This window comes from Notamacropus eugenii, chromosome 1, assembly GCF_028372415.1.
Source record: "Notamacropus eugenii isolate mMacEug1 chromosome 1, mMacEug1.pri_v2, whole genome shotgun sequence".
NCBI lineage: Eukaryota > Metazoa > Chordata > Mammalia > Diprotodontia > Macropodidae > Notamacropus > Notamacropus eugenii.
Window position 1 is genome coordinate 292,689,014 of NC_092872.1, and position 23,574 is coordinate 292,712,587.

At 44.3% G+C, this 23,574-nt stretch overlaps 1 protein-coding gene across 3 annotated transcripts in view; it reads left to right on the top strand.

Annotated features, from left to right (window-relative positions):
* Positions 1-23,574, top strand: part of MIDEAS (mitotic deacetylase associated SANT domain protein) — a 124,717-nt gene that overhangs the window by 51,851 nt on the left and 49,292 nt on the right. The window contains exon 1 of one of the 3 annotated variants that reach the window (XM_072629170.1): positions 8,442-8,694. The exons of 1 other annotated variant lie outside the window; for it this stretch is intronic. The gene's annotated coding sequence lies outside the window, so the exon portion shown is untranslated. Of the gene's footprint in view, positions 1-8,441; positions 8,824-23,574 lie in introns of those variants that run through there. One more of the 3 variants, XM_072629168.1, reaches the window with a different exon arrangement.

Genomic DNA, 23,574 nt, shown 5'->3' on the forward strand with positions numbered 1-23,574 from the left:
GGTCGAAAGCTCCATATGAAATTGACAGTTTGATGTGGCAACCAGAAAAGTTGTCGACCTTGGGTTGCATTGGAAGAGCCATGGTTTCCAGGAATAAGGGGGCTGATATTTTGCGCTACTCAGGCCATATCTTGAGTATTGGGTTCAGTTCTGTGTGCCACCACTGTTCAGAAAATTGGTAAGTCAAGAGAGCATCTAGAAGAGAATGCCTAGAATGGGTTCATGTTCAGGAACTTGAATTCCTGTCATAAGAATTGAATTGAAGAAAACGGGGATACTTAATCGAGAGAAGAGGGCATTCAGGATGAACAAGATAGCTGCGTTCTAGTACTGGAAGGGCTTTCATGTGGAAATGGAATTGGAGTTATTTTGTTTGGCCCAGCAGCAGGAACAATGGGTGGAAATTTAGGATGGATTGAGGTCCGGAAAAAAAATTTCTTAACAATTAGAGATGTGTAAAAGTGGAATGGTCTGCCTTGAGACATGGTGGGTCCCTCCTCCCTGGAAGTTTCTAAGCAGAGAATGGGTGGCCATCTGCCAGGTGTGTTATAATGGAGGTTTCTTTCAGGTAAGGGTAGGACTGTATAGCTACTAAGTTCCCTTCCAACTCTTGAATTCTGTGATTCTGTAAAAACTTGAGTTCATGCCCAGAACAAAGGCTTCATTACTGGAAAAATGAAGAATTTAACACCTAGTCTGGGAACTAACAACAGAAGGAGGAGAGGCTTACTTAGATCTTCCTAGAACATGTCTGAGTACTCTGGCTACATATGAATTCTACGAATTCCTCTGATGAAATTCCACTCCTTCAGAACCCAGATCAAATGTACCTCTTCCATGGAGTCTTTTCTGCTGATCTATTAGGTATTTTTTTTTTTTTAATTTCCATCATCTGAACTCCTGTAGTACTCTGTACCACATCTACAGCATTTGTCACATTTTACTTTGCATGATCTGGGAGGGGAAGACCCTCAGGGTTTCTGGCCAAAACTGAAGCAATTGTTATCTACATCAGGGCCCAAATAGCGACCAAGCAGGGCTTGAACCCTAATCACTGAACAGTACCACCTCAGGCAGGCCGTGGCATGTTAGAGACTTTAGCTTGAAAAGGCCAAGGTCCCCCGCTGCATCCTGGGCCATCTCCAGTTGTCCTGATCCATATCTGGCCACTGGACCCAAATGGCCCCAGACGAGAAAGTGCGGTTGGTGACTTTGCACAGACCACCTCGATTCACTTGCATGTCATGGCAGTGCCTACTTGATGTCAGCGTCCTCTTTGAAAACAAAGAGCAAACAGCAACCTCTGTGAGTGGAGAATTTCCAGTTGGGCAACACAGCTACTTTCTGTCTTTCATTTTCTTTCATTTCCTTCCTTCCTTTTCTTTTCTCTCCACCTTGGGTATCACTTCCTTACCTGCCTGAGGTCTGCCCAAAGGGAATGTAACTTTCATTTTTGTTTTTTCTCTTAAAGACCAGCCTTAACCCCAAATCACTCTGGTCCCAGACCAAGCCCTACTTCACTCTTTGGGCCCTGATTGGCTCAGAATGAATGTAAATAACAATTGTCTTCCCCTCTCAGATCTTTTTTTTTTTTTTAAGGAGTCTATTCTTTGCCTCCTTAATCACTGAATGGGAGCTGCTTCAGTCAAACTGAGACCTTAGCTTGAAAAAGACAAGGTCCCCCGCTGCATCCTGGGCCATCTCCAGTTGTTCTGATCCATATCTGGCCACTGAACCAGATGGCTCTGGAGCAGGAGAAAATGAGGCTGGTGACTTTGCACAGCCCTTCCTCACTTAAATCCAGTGCACTTGCATGTCATGGCATCACCTCCCTGATGTCATGGTCTTCTTTGAGAATAAAAGGCAAAGGGCAACAACAACTTTGCATGATCACTACCACTGTAATTGTATTGTAGCCTTAATTTTAATCTTTTTTTTCCAGCTTTTTTTGGGGGGCAGGGAGGAAGGTCATCAAGGTTAAGTAGTCACTTAACCAGGCCTCTAGCATCAGATACTTGCTCACTGTGTGACCCTGGGCAAGTCACTTACTCCTGTTGGCCTCAGTTCCCTCACCTGTAGAATGAGCTGGAGAAGGAAATGGCAAACCACTTTAGTATCTCTGCCAACAAGACCCCAAATGGGGACACAAAGAGTTGGACATGACTGAAAAATGACATAGCTATGTGATTATAGGCAAGTCACTTAACCCATGTGGGCCTCACTTTCCTCACATGTAAAATGAGGTTGAACTTGATGAGTTCTGAAGTCCCATAGTTCTACCACCTCTCTGTGGAAAGCAGATCTTTATATTTGCTTTCTCTGTATGAGGAGCACTGTCACATAATAGGAGCCTAATAAAAGCTTGTTGATTGATTGATCCCATTCTTGGGAACAGATATTGTTGAAACTAATCTGAGTTTAGTTTCCTTTTAGTGTTGTTTTTCTGTCATTATTGTATCTATGTATATATATCTATATATTATATATCCATCTATACATATATGGTACAAATATTCTCTTGTTTTTCTTTCTTTTCTGTGCATTAACTGCTTGTTAAATGATTGAATGCTGAATAAACCCCTTCAAGAAGTGGTTTCTTTTGCCCATAGAGGGAACATGGCATACTGGATGGAGAGCTGGCCTTGAAGCTAGGAAGATCTTGGTTCAAGTCCTACCTTTATTACAAACTGGGATACTTGACCCTAGGCAAATTATCTAACTTCTCAGTTTTTAGGCAGTGCTCTAGTCTAAAACAAAGTTGCAGAGGTGTTGAATTGGTACAAGAAGTTTCCTCACCAGGGAATTCCCTGCATCATTGAAATCACACATCCGGTCTGTGTTCAGAAAAGTGTTCTCTTTTCCTACCAGCCAGTTTATTTCATTTCTGAACCTCTTGGATTTAATCTCATCTTACCACACCCACCCCACCCAAATCCTTAATATGAATGCCTGGAATGGGAGGCTTTGCAGTTGATTGGAGCTATGATACAATGGCTGTACTACACCTGCTGGATTGAAGCTTCCTGAGGGTCTTTGACTTCTCACTGCCATGTGGAGTAAGAATATGGCACATTCTTTGCTATTTTGATCCTCCCTTGGTGTATGCCCATTGATCCAAGTTTAATGGCTCAGAATGGAAGACTGGGAGGGGGAGGGTACCCAGAACTACAGATGATCCCCGGGGTTGCTTATGAATCTTGGCTCTTTGCAGTGGAAACTCTTCCAACAATATATTCCTGGAGCAGGGTTTTCTAGTCGGTTAGAAATATGTCACTTGGGGTGGTTAGCACTGGATACCCAGGGTTACAAGCACCATGTATGTCTTCTATTGACCAACATTAAGTTTAGGCTCCTTAGAAATTTGGCCTGGAAATGAAGGTTATGATGCAGCTGCTGGTTTTTTTGTTTTTGTTTTGATTGCTAAATACAAGTCCTGACAAACTCATCATTCAACCCACAGTGAAAGAAAACAGCCTAAAAGAGGGATTGCTGCTGATTTGTATATGCAATCTCACATTTTAGTCATTTTTCATTTGTTCAAAGAAAGGAAGGGTGTGTGCTTTGTTTAACTTTATTGAGTACATGTTGTCCAACGTATAAAGTAGTCTTCATTTGTATAATTGGAGTCATTGTACATATAACTCTTTGGGTTTTGCTTTCATCCATTCTGTATCACTTCATGAAAGTCTTTCTACATTTCTCTGAATTTTTCACATTTGTTATCTTTTATGGCATAGTAATTTTCCATGATATTCACAAAATCACACAATTTGAGAGTTGGAAGTGTCCTCATTAACCATCTAGTTCAGGCCAATACTCTGAAGGAATCCCCAGTATGACATGCCTGAGGAATTGCCATCTTCTATTTGGAGACCTCCACAGAGAAGGAACCCACAATCTCCCAAGGCAGCCCATTCATTCCACTTTTAGTCCCCTCTGATCATTAGCAAGTTAGTTTCCTTCCTTCCTTCCTTCCACCCACCTACATTTGCCTCTTTACAACTCCCTTGTTGTTCTTGGTTCTATCCTCTGGGGCCAAGGTCTAGTCTGCCCTCTGTAAGACAGCCCTTCAAATACTTAGTGATAGCCATCGCATCATTTCCAAGTCTTCTCCCAGCCCGACATTTCCAGTGCCTCCAACTGATAACATTCAGGCTCTATAAATTGTTTAGTCATTCCCTGATAGTTGCACGTTATTTATTCCAATGTTTTGCTCTTACAAACAGTGCTGTGAAGCTGAGCACATGCCTATAATCTCTGTTATTAGGGAGACTGAGGGTGGTGGATCATTTGATCCTAGGGAGTAGGGCTAAAGCCTATTAGATGTCTCCACTAATTCTGACATCTATATAGTAAGCTCCTGGGAGTGGGGAGGACACCAGACTGCCTAAGAGGGACAAACTGGTCCAAGAAATGGAACAGGTCAAAGCTTTCCTGCTGATCAGCCGTGGGATTGGGCCTATGATTGGTCACTGCATCTGCAGTTTGGATGAAATAGAGAGACTTGGTCTCAAAGAAAAAAAATGCTGGTACCATTAAGAATATTTTTGTCCGGAATTCTTGCTGGAAAAAAAAAAACTTTGAAAAATTAGCCCCATAGGGATATTATAGTTCAAAGGGTATGAATAATTCTGTAAGCTTTGTTGTAAGTACTTTTGGAGGAGACCAAAGTAGCAACAGTACACTGACAACCACTTGGTTTCACTTTTATCTAATTCACTTCTAAGGAGCAGGTTAGAGGAAAGAAGCAAAACTAATATGAAAGACTTAACTGCTTTACCCTGAGCCATAACCAGGTCATAAACAACATTTATATAGTTAGTGCCTTAATGTCTGGAGAGCCCTTTACACGCATTATCATCTCATTTGTACCTTCTAGCAATCTAGTGATTGTTGTTACTGAGTGTTTCAGTCTTGTCAGATTCTCCAGAGACCCCATTTGGGGTTTTCTTGGCAGATACTGCAATGGCTTGCCATTTCCTTTGCCAGCTCATTTTACAGATGAGGAAACTGAGATAAACAAGGTTAAGTGACTTGTCCAGGGTCACAGAACTAGGAAATGAGGACAGATTTGAACTTGGGTCCTCTTGACTCCAAGGCTGGCACTCCACTGTGCCAACTGGCCCAGAAGAGAAATGAAGTGACAGTGTCACACTAATAAGGGTGAAAAGGGGGATCTGAACACAGATTTTCCTGATTTCAAATCTAGCATTCAATTCTAAGAGAACATCTCTTAGTTCATCAGGATTCATTCATTCACTTACCAAATATTATATGTGATTATATGTGCCTTGGCTGGCACATTTAGCTCCCAGAGTAGAAGTTAGATGTTGAAGAGTTTCACATCACATTGCTTTTTTTTCCTTTCTCTGTTTCCTTGTTCCTTAGGAAATTGGAAAGCAAGAAATGATGGGTTTGAGATCCATAGGTTAGCTTTCTACATCTACTTTTATAACAAAAAGTTATTGTTCAGTCATGTCCAACCCTTTGTGTCCCCATTTGGAGTTTTCTTGGCAAAGATAGTGGAGTGGTCTACCACTTCTTCCTCCAGCTGATTTTCCAGATGAGGAAACTGCAGCAAACAGTGTTGTGACTTGGATCACATACCTAATAAGTGTCTGAGGCCAGATTTGAACTCAAGGAAGATGAGCTTCCTAACTTTAGGCCTGCCATTCCATCAACTTGACCACCTCACTGCCCACCATAAAAATAGTTAGCATTTATATGGTGCTTAGAGGTTTGCAAAGCACTTGAAAAATATTATCTCCTTTGATTGTCACAACAAAGCTGGGACATGGTGCTATTATTTTACATTTTAAAGATGAGGAAACTGAGCACACAGCTAGTTAAGTGTCTTGAGGCAGGATTTGAGCCCAAGTGTTTCTGACTTGAGGTCCTGCACTCTACTTTTCATCTACAAGATTGGTTTAATTGTTACACTACTGTCATAGACCAATTTGTTTGGAGGTAGAAGAGATCATCGAGGACATGCAGTTCAATTCCCTCAATTTAGGGGATGAAACTGAGGCCCAGAGATATTAAAGCAATTTGCCCAAGGTCTTGAAGTTGTCCCAGCACTTGAACCTCTGACTCCAAATCTGATACACTTTCATTTTGCCCTTCCTGCCTCACAGGATCATTTTAGAGAATCATAGAAACTTTCAAACAAGGAGGTACTAATGAGGCATGCCAGGAATTTACAGATGAGGAAACTGAGGCCAGACTCTTGATGAGTTTTAGGTTATGTTTGAAGATCAAATGAGTAAGGGGCATGAATATTATGTTTATAGGAAAGTGCTGTTCAAGTGGAAATCGTTTCAAATGTAATTATTTTATTGTTCATTCATTTTGTTAGTAGTGTCCAACTCTTCATGAACCCATATGGGTTTTCTTGGCAGATATTGGAGTGGTTTTCCATTTCCTTCTTCCACTCACTTTACAGATGAGGAAACTGAGGCAAGTGACTTGCCCAGGGTCTCACAGCTATTAAGTGTCTAAGGCAGAATTTGAACTGGTCTTCTGATTCTAGGCCAAGTGCTCTATCCACTGTACCACCTAGCTGGCCCCAGTAAATATTTAATACATGTTTTTTATTTCCTTTTCTCCTCCAGAAAGCACTTAAAGTCCAGATTGTACAATCCACACCTCAAAGTTGCCACCCAGCAGAAATAATGTCCACCTTTGGATCTAGAGCAGGTGCTGCAAAGACTTGGAATCTCACCTCCTAAGCAGCTAAACCATTTCTAGGGAAATGGTTTCAGGTGGAGGTAATCTCTACACACCTGCTTACCTCCCCAAATAGGTCAAGTTTCTAGAATCCTAGAATGTTTGAGCTGCAAAGAACCTTGGCAATGAAGAGGTACATTTACTCAAAGTGATAGAATTGATATTTCTGACTCCAAGTCTACCTTGCCACAATGAATTGGATTGAACTGGCTAATAGCTGGTTCATCCTCTACCTGTGTTGTATACCTAGGATCATGCTCCTGAAGTTGCTTTCTCCTTTCTTTCCTGTGAATGCTGCAGGAAACTGGGTGAACATTAGAAAAAGATAGATGTTTCTTTCCCTTAGGTTGCAAAGAAGGAGGGGAAAACGGGTGAGGAACAACTGCCAAGGTTTTTTGTTTGTTTGTTTGTTTGTTTTTTTGTCAAGTGTCATTCTCTACCTCTTCTACCCCTAGAAAATCTTTCTTTACTCCTAATCCCACCCCTGTGGGAATCGTCTGGATTGGTGAAGGCTGGAAACTAAGCACTCAATTTTTTTTTAATACAAGTACTGACTCATTTGATCCTCCCTACAACTCTGGGAAGTAGGTACTGAGGAAACTGAGGAAAAGAGGTTCAGTGACTTGCATAGCTAGTAAGTGTCTAAGGCAGGCTTTGAACTCACAGTAGGTCTTCCAGACTCCAGGCCCCACTACTTCTATGCAGCTGCTCCTTCAAGTGCTGCCATTTTGGCTCTCCAAAAAGCTGTAGGCTTAGGACCATCACCTCCTTTTCTTCAGTTGTATTCCCAAACTCAGCTTGCTCGACTCAATTGCTAAAGTAAAAGGGGGACTTTACAATAAAAAGGGTAAGAGACTTTACAATTTGTCTCATACAGCCCCTTCTACACTTTAGCGTTACGAGGTGTGGGGGCAGGAAAGGGCACATTGCCTCCTTGGGCGTGCACTAATTGGGATTGGTGGATAAATTGTGTGTCGGGGGGGGGGGGGGGGGAGGAAGCCTGGTCTACTAGTTCCTTCAAATACAACCAGACTTCTTTAGGAAGGACACCCCAGTAACTTCTAGTTTTTTAAGGCATAGATCCTTCAAAGGTGGGTTCCAGGAAGATCTCTACCACAAAAAAAAAAAAATCATTCCTCCCTTTCCAGGCACCAGGCTCTTCTGCCAAGTCGGAAAGTGAAGGATGCTGTGCTGTGCTATTGACGTGCGGGGGTTGGGGAGGGGAAGAACTATGCCTTGACCAGGCATCCAAAAAGATAGATGCTCTTCATGGAAGAGGATCCTCGCTTCCCTCTTCCCCCGTCTCTGCGTGTTTGTTTCTGCCGCCCTCCTCCGCCCCCGCCCCCCCACCCTCCCAGGCTGGGACACTTTCCTGGCGGGCTGATGGGTTTCCAAACATTTCGTCAGCATCTCCTCCTGACCTTGGGGTTTTGCAGGGAAAGCAGTGCACAGGCCAGCTGGATCCTGGCGGACCCAACGGCGGCCGGCCTGGAGGAGGTTTCTTGGAGACCTCCACCCAGGGGCAGCAGATCGGAGTCCTGAGCGGAGCTGAAGGCTGCTGGAAATCCCCACTTCGGCGGAGAGGCTGGTGGTTTTTAAAAACGCCTTTGCCAGCCTTATTTGGTCACAGGAAGTGGGCGGGGACCGGCCTGCTCCGGGGAGGGCGAGATCATAAGACAGTAGTGCTGATGAAGTGGAAGAGCTGGTTTCAGTTCGCCCTAGTGCAAATGTGTGCGGCTGGAGGGTGTCCCTGGGCTGTGCCGTGCAGGGTTTGGGTTGTGCAATCCTCCAGAGCGCCGGAGCAGAAGTCCTCCTCTGCTGTTGCATGCTCCCCCCGCCTCTTTTTTTTTTCAAGCTGTGAGCTCAACCGATGAGTCAGAGCCGTGCAATCCTGACACTGCATCGCTGGGCTGGGGGTGACACGGAGGGAGAGAACGAGGGAGAAAACACGGGCTCCGTGCGACCCAGGTACTCGGAGCAGGACGTAGCCCTTGCACGACGCACCCGGGGGGGACGGGACGCCGGGGATCTGCGAGCAAACTTTGCGCTCCCTCCCAGGACCGGGAGACCCAGGGCCCATCCGCCAGGAAGGAGGAGGTGGGTGGGCAGCGAGCGTCGGTTTGTTTTTAAATTTGGGGAGCTGCGTGCAAGCTGCTGGTGGCTCCTCGGGAGATCGGAATCAGCCCACTGCAGCGGGCAGGGAAGCCGATGCCCGTCCTGCCGGCCCGCTCCCAGCCCCCGGGTCAGGCACGGGTAAGTGGGACACCCCCGGGCCCCTGCAGGGTCCCGGAGGCCTGGCCGCCGCCGCTGCCGCGCTGCCAGCTCCAGCCCCCGCGGGTCGGGATCGGCTGCGTGCAAGCGGTGGCTGCTGCGAGCACGGCGGTGGCGGCGCCGGGCGGGCTGCAGACGTGCAGCCGGGGCCTGGAGCTGCTGGGCTGCCAGCCCGGCTCCGGGAGATCTCGGTGCCCGATAACTTTTGTGGCTCGCCGTGCGTGTGAGTGTTTCCCCTCCCCCTCCCCCCTCTGCTGCGTGTGCGTGCAAGCGGACTGTTTGTGCTGCTACGCAGCTCAGTCCCTCTCGTCTCCAGCGGCCGGGGCGCGGCCCCCGGCGGAACATCCTTCCGACCCGGGCGCTGGGCGCCCGCCGCCCCGGGGCTGCTCGTCTTAGCCGTGGTGGAACGCGATGGCCCTGCGAGAGGCGGGGAGCCGCTTCTGGAGTTGCAGCGGCCCGGCCCTTGGCGGGCTCGGGACGGGACGGCCGCCCCGGAGTTGTGAAGGCAGGGCGGAGGGTGCGAGAAACCCATTTCCTCCCCGGCATTTTTACTGCCTGAGTGGTCTGGGAGCAGGGCCATGGATGGAGAGGCAGAGGCTGCGAGGGCTCTGGGCTCTGGGGCCGCCCCCGGCGCAGGACGGGGCTGGCGCGCCTCAACCTGTCATCCAGACACCCCCCCCCCCACTCCCACGCACCCCTCTCCCCTGCCCCCACGATGAGAGACTAGGCCGGCCCCATGGTGAGGCTGCGAGCCCAGAGGCCCATGGGGAGCCTAGTTGGGAGATGGTTTTTCTTTCTTTTTTAATGTTTGAGGAGGTCCTTGCCTTCTGCACCTTCTGGGATCTGCACGTCCTGCATCCCTCTGCGCAGCCAGGTTCTGCAGCTACCTACCGGTGTAGCCTCTCTCCTCTTCCCCAGGAACCCCAAGTTCTGCCGGCACCAACCCCGATTTCTGAACATGGTTCTTCTCCTAACCCCACTTGGTGAACAGGATACAAGGAGCAGGAAGGATGTGGATGTAAGATCTAGGGAGACCTGTTGCAGCTTTGGGGGTGATTTCCAAAAGGCTGATCTCTTGGAGGCGCCTCAAGATTCCCCTGGGCTGCAAGCAATTGGAATCATACATAAGACTCCACTTTAAGCATTGCCTGGTGAAAGGAAAAATTATTTCCCCTTAAAACTTTGTGACTTCCTGGTTTTTTAAAATTCCAATCAGACCTTGCTTAGTAGACCTTAACTGAAGATGTTGGAGGGGCGAGGGGGCTGGACAGCAGTCAGGTAGAGAGGCCCCAATCTGGCGATGAAGATTCATACATCTGTCATAGAAATTGCTGCAACTGGGGTGGGGTGGGGGAATACAAGGCTAATCCCAGGGAACAGGTCTTCCCTAAATCTCTGTGCCTTGGGTGGAAGGGAAGGCCTTTTGCACAAGAGTAATACTCATGTTCCCAGGTTCCCCTCCTGTGTCTTATGAGCCCTAACTGGAACGCTACCACCCAATCTGTGCTCCCTCTGGTTTGTTACTTTGGGTCCTTTCCTAGGAGGAGAGATGGACTTATTAGAGATACAAAAAGAAGGCATTATAGCTGTGAAGGCTGTCCCTCTGGGCTACGACCAGCCCAAACAAGTCTAATTATTAACCATCTACCCTGGTGGCCTCCAGAGATGGTGAAAGGTGGCCTTCAGAAGTGGTAGTCTAGATATAGGACATAATGTTATGAGTTGGCATTACATAGCACTTAAAGGTTTGCAATGCACTTTACAAATATTATCCTCACAATAACCCTGGGAGGTAAAGACTTATCCTGATTTTACAGATGAAGAAACTGAAGTAGGTGAGATTAAGTGACTTATCCAAGGTGACACAGCTATTTGAGGTCATGTTGGAACTCAGGTTTTCTGACTTCAGGTCCAGCTCTATCCACCATGCCAATTAATTAGTCACCTTCATCTCACATGTGGTCTTTTCATTTGCTGTTGGATGAGGAGAAAGGAAAGTTTAGATTTCCCTGCTAAACATCTTAAGATAAAAAGACTGAACAATTCCAGCTTCGTTTTCTGCCTTCTTCCATGAGCAGTAAAGAAGACATAAGTAAAAATTAAAATACAGTGATAAATTGTTAACCCAATTTAATGTTAACATGCAGGGGCTATGCCACATTTCCTATTATGATTGGGTTATAAATAATAATGTTGGGTTTTAGGAGCCCAGGCTTACTCTTTCATGGAACCCCCTGGAGGAGTTGACCACTTGAAATCCTATAAGCTCCACAAGTCTCAGATTGGGCATGGGAAGGGCAAATGCAGAATGTTGCCTTCCTCCAACTTCTACAGGCCTTGCATACCATGACCCCCCCTTACTTCCAGAGCAAAGGGAGAGGGGGCTTTCTGAGTTGCCTTCCTGGAACACAGTAGGAGGCAATTTAACTTTTAAACACAGGATTTAAAAATAACTCCGGCATTTGGTGCTGTGGGCTGCTGCTTTTAATAAATGGAGGGGAAAAGACAACATGCTTCATACAGATTAAGGAGAAGCCTCTCAGATTCCCTGGACTCGGGCATGGGTTACTAAAAGTGAAAGATGCAGCTAATTGGTACTGGTTAGCCAAGTCTGCTTTGTGAGACCCCCTAGAACGAAGGGCATCAGGAAATTCCCTTGGACCAAAGACCTAGTTCAGGAAATTTCTTTCTGAATCTCCAACTCATTTAGAGGCAGATGGATAGGCAGAATTTCTGGCCATGGGAGCCTTCAAAGCTTTAGGACAAAAGGCATTTATCCCTGAGCCAAGCAAGTCCCTAGATAACTTTTAGATCCCTTGGGGTAGGACTATTGAAGACCAGGGCTTTTCCTTCCCCCTACTCATAGAGGCACACAGTCATAGAATGTTAAGTTGAAAGAGATCCTGGAAATAATCTAGTCCAGCCCCCTCTCATTTTTCAGATGACAGAACTGAGGCCCACAAAAGCTTCCATGTCATATAGTCAGAGCTAGTAACAAGACCTAGGTTTTCCCATCCTAAGTATTTTTTTCTACTCTACCAAGGTGACTCCCCTCTGGATGAAATGTGATGTTCATTGCCCCAGGGCAAATGAAAATATACCTATATCCTAGAAGGATCTTCTTACATTTGGCTTTAGTCAAGCTGGATGACCCTGTTTCTGGAATTTGCTCTTTCTCTTCACTCACTAGAAGATACCCATCCACTCCAAGTTTTCCATCCTTTAAAACTGCTGAAGTGCAGTCCCTTCCAATGAAGCCTTTCCTGATCTTTCAGACAGAAATAATTTGTCTCAAATAATGTCTCCTTCCTTGGTTCTGTCAAAGCATTTTTGTTTGTAATTTTCTTGAATATTCATCACATTTGACTTTGCATAGGACTTATTTGTATACTCTTATTTCCTCTGTGGTGTTGTAAGCTGCTTGCTTAGATTAGTGTGATACCATGAAGTGTGTGCTGACTTAGAATTCAAAGGACAAATCCCACCTTTTATATTTACTACCTGTGAGACCTTAGTCAAGTCACTTATAAAATCTGTAGAATGAGATGGTTGGTATATGGTCTCTGATCTTCTTTCCAGTTCTATGATTATATTATTATAAACTCCTTTGAGGGTAGGGTAAGAGTCATTTGTGTTCTGGGCACCTAGCAGCTAACACATTGACCTTTTACACAAAAGGTGCTTAATACTTGCTTAAATTGTGGTTATACCTCGTGGGAATAGGGATAAATACAGTTTAGCTCTTTCAGAGATAAACCAACCTTGAAAACTGAGTGAATGGACATTGGATTACATTCGATTTAAGGACACACTGACCTAGTCGAACATTTGTCAACTTGTTGGAAACAAGCAAGGAATATCACAAAAATTTGGCCAACATTTATGTAGTGTTTTAAGGTTTGTAAAGTGGTTTACAAAAATAACCCAATGAGTTAGGGGGGCCATTATTATCATCTCATTTTGCAGATGAGGAAAATGAAACTGAGAGGTTAAATGACTTGAGTGACTCGCAAGATAACTTGGGTCTCAGTCAGGATTTGAATTTAGGTCTTCTCACTCCCAAGTCTAGCATTTAATCAGCCCTACAGCTAAGTTGCCTGTGAGTGCAACTATAAATGGCAGAATGTGCCATTTATGTAAGCAAAAGTTCAAAATATGGGGCAGTGAATTAAGAGAAAATTGCTGTGAATAGGGTGATGGGTGGGAGCTAAAAAATGAAAAGTTCTTAGAGAAAGCCAGATCCCATTCTCTGCCTCTTCCATATCCAAAACCCACATCTTATATGTAGATCTCCTTAGACTCAGGAAAAGGGAAAAAAAGAGAGGGGGAGGATCTGATAGGAAGAGAGTTGGGGGAGAGGTTCAGGAGTTGGAATATATTCCATTAAAATTTTTAGACTAGATTTTGTGAGCAAGTTGTTGATCGCAGAATTTCAGAATTAGAGGGAACTTCAACTGCTATCTAAACCTACCCATATCTGAAAGAAACCTACCTGACATATGGCAATCTAGCCTTTGCTTGAAGACTGGAAGAAACTACCACCTTCTGAGGAAGACCATTCTGCCTTTGCATAACTCTAATTTTTTTAGCCTTATTTTAACTCTTAGGTTTTTTTTTTGCTTCTTTGCAACTCATCGGTCTTCACAGATTTAGGGCTGAAAGGGATCCTTAGAGACCTTTGGGTCCAGTATCTTCATCTTACAGGTGATGAAATTGAGACCCGAGGAAGCAAGTGATTTGACCAAAATACTTTAAATAGCACCAAGAGTGAGATTCACTCCCAAACCAATACTCTTACTACTATGTCTTACAGTTTCTGCCTCAAAAAGCTTACAGTCTCCTGGGTGGGAGCTGTATGAAGCAACAGAGCAAAAGGGGCTGTTGAGCAGAGAGTCATTGTTATAGATGTTTCTCTTGGTGATACAGCCAGGGATGGATTTAGGGACAGGCACAAGCTTCCAGTGGTATTGGGGCTTCTAGGGAGAGGGCCTCTGCAGACTTGCCCAAGACCTTTTATTTGGGGTTCATTAGGACTTTGGCTTCATGTGAGTTGGACGGATTGTTGTATATTAAACTCTAGCCAGTGGGGGTGGGATGAGGCAATGAACATCTTGGAATCATGAACTCTTATTAAAATAATCTGTATTTGAGGTGACATGCAGCTGGAGATAGTAAACTTTGTGTACAGAACTTTATGTACAAATGAGCTTTTAACATTTAAGTAAGTACTCAACAAAGAGGTATCTTGTGCTAGGTTAAGGGGGACAAAGACACAATGAGACAATTTCTGCCCTCCAGATGCTTATATTCTGAAGGGGAGTGGGGAGAAGGGTACATCAAGTCGACAGATAAATAGGAGTATTTACAAGTCAATATAGAACAGTTTCTGGAGAAAAGAAAAGCTTGCTACTTATGGGGGGAATGATCGGGGAGAGGCATTTAAATTAGGAATTCTGCTAGGTGGAGGGGGAGTAGAAGAAGGGAATTAGCATCTACATAGCACCTAGGTAGCACCTACGTAGCACCTACTCTGTGCCAGGCATTATGCTAAAGCACTTTACAAATCTCATTTGATGAAGATGAGAAGTAGAGATGAAAAGAGGATGCTTTCCAGATGTAGAGGGTCCCACCTGTGCAGGCACAGAATGAAGAGGAAGGTTGTGTATGGAGAATAGCTACCACAGGTCAGTTTGACTGGAGCAAGGAGTAAAAGGGGAGTATATGAAATAAAAGGGAAGTAGGAGCCTGATTGTGCCAAACTTTCAACGTTAAGATGTTTGGTATTTTGTCCTAAAAGAAGTAGGCAGCCTCTGATGATTTTTGAGTTAGGGGAGTGTAATTTAGCCAGATTTTAAAATATCAATTTGCATCTGTCAGGGCAGCTAGGTGGCACAGTGGATGAAGCTACCAACCTTGGAGTCAGAAGTTTGACTGAAGTTTCAGATTTGAGTTCAAATCCCATCTCAAAACACTTACTAACTGTGTATCTTTGGACAAGTCACAACCCCAATCACCTCCCCCCCAAATATGTGTGTGTATATATACACATGCATACATACATACGTGTGTGTATCAGCATCTGTCTGGATTAGAGTATAGAGAAATCTTGAAAGTGGCATTGCCTTTTAGAACCAGGGACCAAAACTCAAATTTCCTTACACCCTACCCCTCTCTGTTTTAATATCTTAATAGTAAAACTTTACTGGATCTTCTTCCTCCAGACCTTTGCTATGTAGGAACAACTCTGCATACTGCTTGGAGGTGTTGGCCCTGGAGGCTACAGACCTGCTTTCAGATCCCACCTCTGACATTTTTTTAGTTGTTTGCTCATGGGCAGCACATCTCTGAGTCTCAGTTTTCTTATTTGTAAAATGGGGATAATAATGCCTGTAATGAGAGGAAACATGTCATAGTGAATAGAGAACTGCCCTCAGAATCGGGAAAACCTAACCTCAATTCAGGTCCCACCTCCGGACACATCATTGTATCCCTGAACAGGGTAACCTCAGGCAAGTCCCAACTTCTCATTACTTCTGTGAGACTATAAATGGCAGAAAAGGTGCTAGTCTGTTTTGTTAGCTGCTCATTGAGAGTTCCCTACGCTGATGAAATCAGGTTCAGTCAAAAAAATAAATAAACCCAACAATCACAGAAGGTGTCTATCTCATAGGGGTGTTGTGAAGCCTTAAATAAGATAATATTTGTAAAGTGCCCTTTGGGTGTCATTTATTATCATTATTGAACTCTGGGCAAATACTGGATGTAGCATTTAAAGGTAATTTCCCAGTGACTAAAGGAATTTTTTTCTTCCCACAGTTAATTATTTCCTGTATATGTTCAGTCATTTCCCACTCTGACCACATTTTCTTGATAATGATACTGGAGTGGTTTACCATTTTCTTCTCCAGTATATTTTATAGATGAGGAAACTGAGGCAAATGGGGTTAAGTGACTTGCCCAGGGTCACACAGTGTCTGAGGCTAAATCTGAACTCAGATGTTCTTGACGTTAGGCCCAGGACCCTATTATGCACTATGCCTCCCCAGCAGTCCCTATCCTGTATATAGCTTGTTTATAAATATTTGTTTTTTCTTTCCTCCCCCCTCTCCCATTAGATTGTAATCTCCTTGAGGATAAGGGACTGTCTTTTACCTTTTTTTTTTTTTTGTATTCCCAGCACTGGGGCTGGCATGTAATAAGGTGTTTAATATTTAATGACTGAACGAATCATTTTTGTCTTCCTCTGGCTTTGTAACATTCCCTGGGCCTAATAGTTGTGTCTGTCAACCTGAAATGACCTTTCTACCAACTTCCACCTCATCTAGCTCTTGACTGTGTTTGCTTCCAGCATGGAAAGGAAATTCTATTTATTGGGTTTCTCTTGAGGTACTGGAGCTTTTGGGGCTGTCCGAGTGATTAAAATTAAATGGATCTCTTCCAACCTCCCTGGATTCTTGCCCCAGGAAAACCCAGTGCCTGCAAATCTTCATCTTTGATGTCTTTGAAGGTAAATCCCAGTGGGCCTGGAACTGACCTTTATCTAACTACTAGGGAATGTAAGTTGCTTGAGGGTAAGAACTGTTTCTGTTTGGCTTTGTATTCCTAGAACCATCTAAGAGGCTTAACTAATACTTGTCAAATAGTTGTTGTTTTTTTCTGGAGAAAGAATCGTTTTGGTATCTTGGACCTCCTGTCACCACATCTCAATTTTAGTTGGGATTGAGACAGCAGGTCGAGAGATGTTGGAGATTCTCTATCCCGGTAGTTTTGAGGAAGTGCTGGGAAAATGGGGTAACCTTTTAGTGACATCAGTTTGTGTGTGCTGGCTCAGATCCTAGAACACACCCAAAGCTTTGCATTCAGCTAGTGGAGTGTCATTTGGGAGAGTCAATCAGGATGTTTGGATTGATAAACTACTTTAAATTCCCCCTTCTTTTGGACTCCACCTTCGGCCATTGAACTTTGGAGGGTGAACTCTGGAGCAAGTTTCATTGGGGGAGTGGGGGGTGGGGGGGTGGTAAAGGATGGGCCAAAGCTTCAAAGTGCTTCAAGCTTCCTCTTTGACAGACAGAAAATGAGGGAAGCTACATTACATAAGAAAGTTACGACAGTTTGGAAGCCAGCTGGGTTGTTGATTTTTTTTCCCCTGGGCTTCTTTTTGCCCGTTGGCATGTGATTGGGCGCCTTTGTGTGTGCCCAGCCTTGGCTGGGCTTGAAGGAATGATCTCCAAGGGGAGAGCTGAAGGCATGGGAGATTTTTGCAGTTCCCAGTGACTGGTTAAAAGCTTCTCCCTAAATATGTCTTGCTGTCTGCGCAGGCCCGCTCTTCCTGGAATGTTGCAGGCTGCCCTGGGCCTGGCTGAGGTGCTCTCTCCCCTCTTCTCCTTTCCCCTTTGGCCTGAGGGACTTCAGTGATCACATTTTTTCCAGGCAGTTTTCTCCGTTCCTTTCTGCTTTGGCTGGAGTTTGTGGCCAGAATTGAGGTCGGGGAGAGGGATGGCATGGGTCCAGACCTTGGCTCTGTGGGAAGCACAGGCCCATATTAAGCCAGAACGGGGTTTTCCCTGGATGCTGCTCTCCCCTCTCCCAAGATACCGTGGAAAATGAGATCTCTGGAGAGGAAAATAAACAATTAAAATTGGCTTCCCTTCAAATCAAGTCAAAAAGCGTTTATCATCTACCTCAAAGGTGCCAAGCACTGTGCTCTCACATTCTGATGAGGGAAACAGCATGCAAAGGATTGTGTTCAAGCAAGCTGTACACTAGATAAATTGGAGATAGTCATCTGAGAGAAGGCATTAGCAATAAGGGGAACTGGGAAAGGTTTTTTGTACAGGATAGGATTTTAACTGGGACTTGAAGGGAGCCAACGAAGCAACGGCGTTGCTAGAGTTGATTGTTCAATAATTTGTCAGTGTGACCATTTATACCTAGAAAAAGACAAATACTACATGTTAGGGCTTGATTAATTATTTTGTTAGCTGTTTCAACTTGAGAAAACCATGCAAAAATGTTAATAATGCAGTGTGTCATGCACACTCCCCCCACCCCCGGCCTATTGTTAAACATTTACCAGCAAAATACCCTCTTCCCTTGAAACCACGGAGAAGAGAATTCAGGTACTTTGGGAAACCTTTCCTAATCCCCTTAGTTTTAATTGTTAGTGCTGTCTGCCATCACATTATCTTTTATTTGCTTATTGGTTTAAATGTTGTATACCTTCCACCATCCTTCCTATAGCCTTTAAGGTTTTCTAAGAACACTTTAGAACATTTACCCTGCAACTTTACTTATTTCTGACCTGTGAGTTCAGTTGTATGGGGGAGATTCCAGTGTGGAAACTCCTTCCACTGAGGCCATCAAGTCTTGCACATAGTAGGTACTTACTACAATCTTGTTGAATCTAATTGAATTTCCATTTCCTGCTGTATCCAGTTTTGTTCCAAAAACCTGATCCAGTCTTCAGCTGCCCCCATTGAGGGAAAGGGCTCAGCTGCTCCAATCTGGGCTAGAGTGTTTTCAACCTTTTGCAACAAAACTTTGCAATCCTAGTTATGAGTCCACACCCATACCTCACCCCTTAAGGAATCAATCTTCTTGCAGCTCCAGCCAATCTTTTGGGAGTCCTAACCCTCTCTGCTGTTGCAAGCTTTCCAGTTGGGCTCATACTCCCCCAGGCCTTTAGATCATGTTATATAATGCTATAATGTCAGAACTGGCAGCACTTTTAAAAAATCCTCTGGCCCAACCCACTTGTTTTACAAATGAGGAAGTCAAGTCTCAGAAGCAACTTAGCCCTAGCCTTTCTGGTTAATGAGTGGCAGAGCTGAGGCCTATGGGAATGAAAACCCTGCTCTCCCTCCCCCCTTCAGTGAAACAATTTCCTTACATCCTCAGCTTCTAAAGGGTACACTGGAAAGAGTCCCCCTTTTCCCACATGACAGGGGTCAGAGGGAATCTGTGTGGAGGCCCTGGCTTCCGGGTATGTCACATCACAACTGGGCTTTTTTGTTTTTCTATGTTTATCAGCATTTGTTAGTGGTGAGAAAGGAGGCAGCCCTACACAGTGAAAGCAGAAGTACTGGTGCTCCATCTTCCACCCAGAATGCAGCTTTGCAATGCTGGGGACTGGGAGGGGAGGGAGGTAGGGAGAGGCGGAGAGGAGAGCCTTTTACTCTACTTCAGGCCTCTCGTTCTGTCCCAGTGGTAATTCCTTGCACAGTTGAAAATAAACGTCCCACTCTCTGTTGCTAGCAACTGCCTTTCCCTGTTGGCTCCTGACAGAAAAGGTGCCAAAAATAACCAGCTGTGCTCTTATAATTAGCAGGACATTAAGCACTAACCCCAACACACTTTGGGGAAAGGGGAGCTCTTGGGGCCTCCTGAATGAAAACAGAGGCTCCCAACAGGCCTGTCACACCCAGTCACCCTGGAGCCTGCTCTCAAAGCCCCACTTCTTTATGCCCAGTGCTTTTCCATCTTTCTTCTAGTAATGATTTCCCGCTTCGAAAAAAACATTTTTTTTCCTTCCAACTCCTCCCTGAACTCTGTAGTTATATGGGCTCTGATCCCCACCCCACTCATCTGGGGACTGGGCAGCTGAGGAAAGTGGGGGAATCACTTTTCCTCTCTGCCTGTTCTTTCCCTCTGCAGAGTTTCCATGGACTTATTTCAGAAATATTTCCCAAGCGATGAAATCTTTCCTTGGCAAAACTGTGAAGTTCATTCCTTTATTCATTCGACAAACATTTGAGAGTTCTGCCCCCTTCCTCACCTCCAGTATAAAAAGGAATAGGACATGGTCTGTGACCTTAAAGAGTAACGGGCAATCTGTTATGTATGCTGGGTAAAAAAAAAAAAAAATGCATGCAGAGAGAGAGAGAAGGAAGTCTAGTGCAGTGAAAAGGAAGATGGTTTGGCCCTACCTCTTACTTACCTGTGTGACCTTCCTTGACTTCCTCACTAAATGCTGTCACTGGATGATTTTGTAAGGTCTTTTACAGCCCTAAAAATTTATGTTCTGACACAAAACAGAGTTTACTAGTACATACAAAATGTTATTGGAGATTTGGAGGAGAGAACTCCCTTTAGACTGAGGGAGCTCAAGGACCCCATCATGGAGAAGGGCATTTGGGCTGGGCTTTGAAAAATGGGTAGGATTTCAAAAGGCACAGCGGTAGGGAGAGGACATTTGGGGCAGTTTGAACAAAGGCAAAGTTTTCTGGGGGCACCCTCCCTGTTTCCCTTTCAAAGGGACTTCTGATTTCCCCCCAAGTCTTTATATGGCCCTGTAGGGTACCCTTCAGACTGTACTTGATTTTGGATCAATTTCCTCCCTTTTCTTTCCCCTTTTCCTTCCCTCCTCTCCTTCCCCCTCTCCCCTTCTTTTTCTATCTCTTTGTTTCCCCTAGTCTCCTCCCCCCTCTTGTCTCTCCCCTTCTCCCCCTCCCCTTAAAAAGGTAATTAGGAATAATAAGGTGTCAGTGATGGATAACAAGATTCATGTGTTACCTTTCCTGAGGCTCTTTGAATTATTAAGGATAATACTTCACCCCCAATAATCTTTAATAGTGGAATTACTACAATCTGTGGCAGGCCTAAAGCCAACATCTTTCAAAATCCCTTTATTTAAGCAATTGCGTTAATATGGGATCTAAGGCAAGTTTATCAAAGAGCTAGAATTGCTCTGGTTTCACTGACCAAGTTGCAGTAAATTGTTCAGGGCCATAGGGTGCTAGTGAGGTGGCTAGCCTGAATAGGGCTGCAAATATTGGATATGACCGCAGGTGTATTAGGAGAGAAAGGAGCAAGCATTTATTAAACTAAGCACCTACTATGTGCAGGATCTGTGCTAAGCCCTTTACCAATATTTCATTTGATCCTCACAAACAAAGCTGAGGAAGATAAGCTTGGATCTTCTCCCCAAACAGTTTTCCAACTCCTACAGCCCAATGTCTGCTAGAGAATTTGTACCATGGCAGAGTATGTAATCCCTGGTTCTAAAATTTCCTTCTTCTTTAGGTTGGTAGAAGCTTTAGGCCCCTGAGCCCTACTGTCTGGCCTGGCCCATGCTGGGGGAGCCTTATTAGCATGTATTCCAGGTTTGGATTATTTGTGAAGACCCATTGCCAAAGGCTCTGGGTGTATTTCAGGAACATTAAATTAACATAGGAGAAAGGAGTCCTGCAGCTGCTGTCTCAGAAATGAAACTCAAGGAGTTTGTATTCACTTGAGCAGAGGCTCTCAGGCTGTGTTCCCTACCCCCTCACCTGGTAGATATGAATGAGCCCCCAAGGTGAGCAGTCTTCAGGAGCCATACTGTAGCCAGGCTGTATTTGGGAATTAGGGCCAAATGAAGCTCTACATACTTGACCAGCCAGGCCAGTTCCCTGGTCTTCACTCACTTCCTTAGGGAAGTAGGTTACTACTGTTCCAGCCCATCACCTAATAAACAGGTCACCTTTTAGGCCACAGGGCAAAGAGTAATGAGTTGAAAGTCCTGCCACCTTTCTTCCCATGTTTCCTGCCCCTCCCCCAGGAATTTTTCTCCAAGTGTGTCAGAGTCGGGTATCCATTCTGTCTAAGCTGAACATTCCAGACCTATAGTTTGGCTTCCAGTTCCACTAGTTGCTGAGTGGCCACACTCCAACTTTGGTGACTCAGTTTCCTCCGGTGCAGAATAGGCTCATGCTAGAATCCTTTGAAAGCAAGGTGCTCCTGAGAGCCTGGATATAGCTGCTTTGCTCAGTCAGCAAGCATTTGTTAAGTACTTACAGTGTGCCAGACTCTGTTTAAGCTCTGGGGGTAGAAGGAAAGGCAAAAACAGTCCCTGTTCTAAAGGAGCTGACCTTCTAGGGAAAAGTTCCATGGACTGATTATGGGGGAAAGGGACATGGTCTGTGAATTTGGATGAGAAAAAGTTACATCTTTCCCTTGTAATCCTACATACTTTATTTTGCACATTCAAAAACATTCAGAGAAGGGACGTGTACGTTTCAACAGATTGCCAGATGGGGTCTATGACACAAAAAAGTTGATTCCTGTTCCTTCTAGTGGAAGAGAAAATATGTAAATAATTAGTAGTTGTGTGCAAGATACATACTGGGTAGATACAAGGTACTTGAGAGGGAAAGGAACTAGGAGCTTTCAAGTTCAGGAAAGGCCTCTTGAAAAGTTGAATAGGAGCTGAATTTTGGGGGAAGCCGGGAAAACAAGAGGCAGAGGTGAGGAGGGAGGTTCTTCCTAGGCATACAGGACAGCCCGTGAGCTGGGAAATTAAATGGCTATTCTGGAGTGAATGTGGCAGGATCTGGACAGGATTCACTGACTCAAAGATTAGAGAGTATCTTATTGAATCCTAGCTTTGCAGGGAGGGGAGGTGGAACTGAATGACAGGGATTAGAGCAAGGCATGCTCAGAGTACCTTTGGGTGTATCAGTTATTCTCCAGGCTTCAATTTTGTCATCTATTCAATTAGTTGTTCAGTTGTGTCTGACCCTTCATGGCCCCAACTGGGGTTTTCTTGGCAGAGATACTGAAGTGGTTTGTCATTTCCTTCTCTAACTTATTTTCCAGATGAGGAAACTGAGGCAAACAGGGTTAAGTGACCTACCCAGGGTCACATAGCGAGTAAGTATCTGAGCCAGATATGAACTCAGGAAGATGAGTCTTCCTGATTCCAGGCCCAGCACTCTAACCACTGTACCACCTAGCTGTCCCACAACTGAGTAGGTAGACTAAATTATCACTGACATCCTTTCCAGCTTCACAATATTATTATCCTAAATCTTGATGTAGCATCAAGATTTTTTTTCTGCATATAAGAGACCGCAGAAAGAATATTCAGCAGAAGTGGAAAGTTAGATACTTGCTCTAAAACGGGCTCTTAACATTTTTTGTGTCATAAACCTTTTTTTTGCCAGTCTAATGAAGCCTATGCATCCTTTCTCAGAAAAGGGTTTTTTTTTTTTGAGGATTTTAAATGAATGAAATAGGAATTTAATTAAATTAAAAAGGATTTTAAATGAATAAAATAAAACACACAGGACTACAAAGAAAACCGGTTAAACTGTTTTTTAAAGTTCATGGATCCCAAGGTAAGAACTCTTGTTCTATGCAAAGCATCACATAACCAAGTTGGATATAATTTCCACTTGACTCCAGACAGAGGTTCTTAAACTTTTGGGAATCTCTTGAGTCTGTAGATCCTTTCACAGAATAATGTTTCTAAATACATAAAATAAAATACACAGAATGCCTAGCTAGTATTTATAGGATTACAAAATAAACGAATTATATTGAAATAAAATTATCAAAAAAATTTTAAGTTCTCAGATCCTGGGTTAGGAACCTCTTCTTTTAAAAATTAATTATTATATTACTGTTAATTAATAAATTAATTTTTTCAGTCAACAAAAATCTGCCTTCCTTTTCAAGCTCCTCCCCCACCCTGCAAGTAAGATAGAAAGAAAAACAAAATCCTTGTTATAAACATGTTTGATCAAGCAAATCAATTTCCCCTAATGTCTCTGTCCAACAAAGTATGTCTCATTTGGTACTCTTGAGTTCATGTTCTCT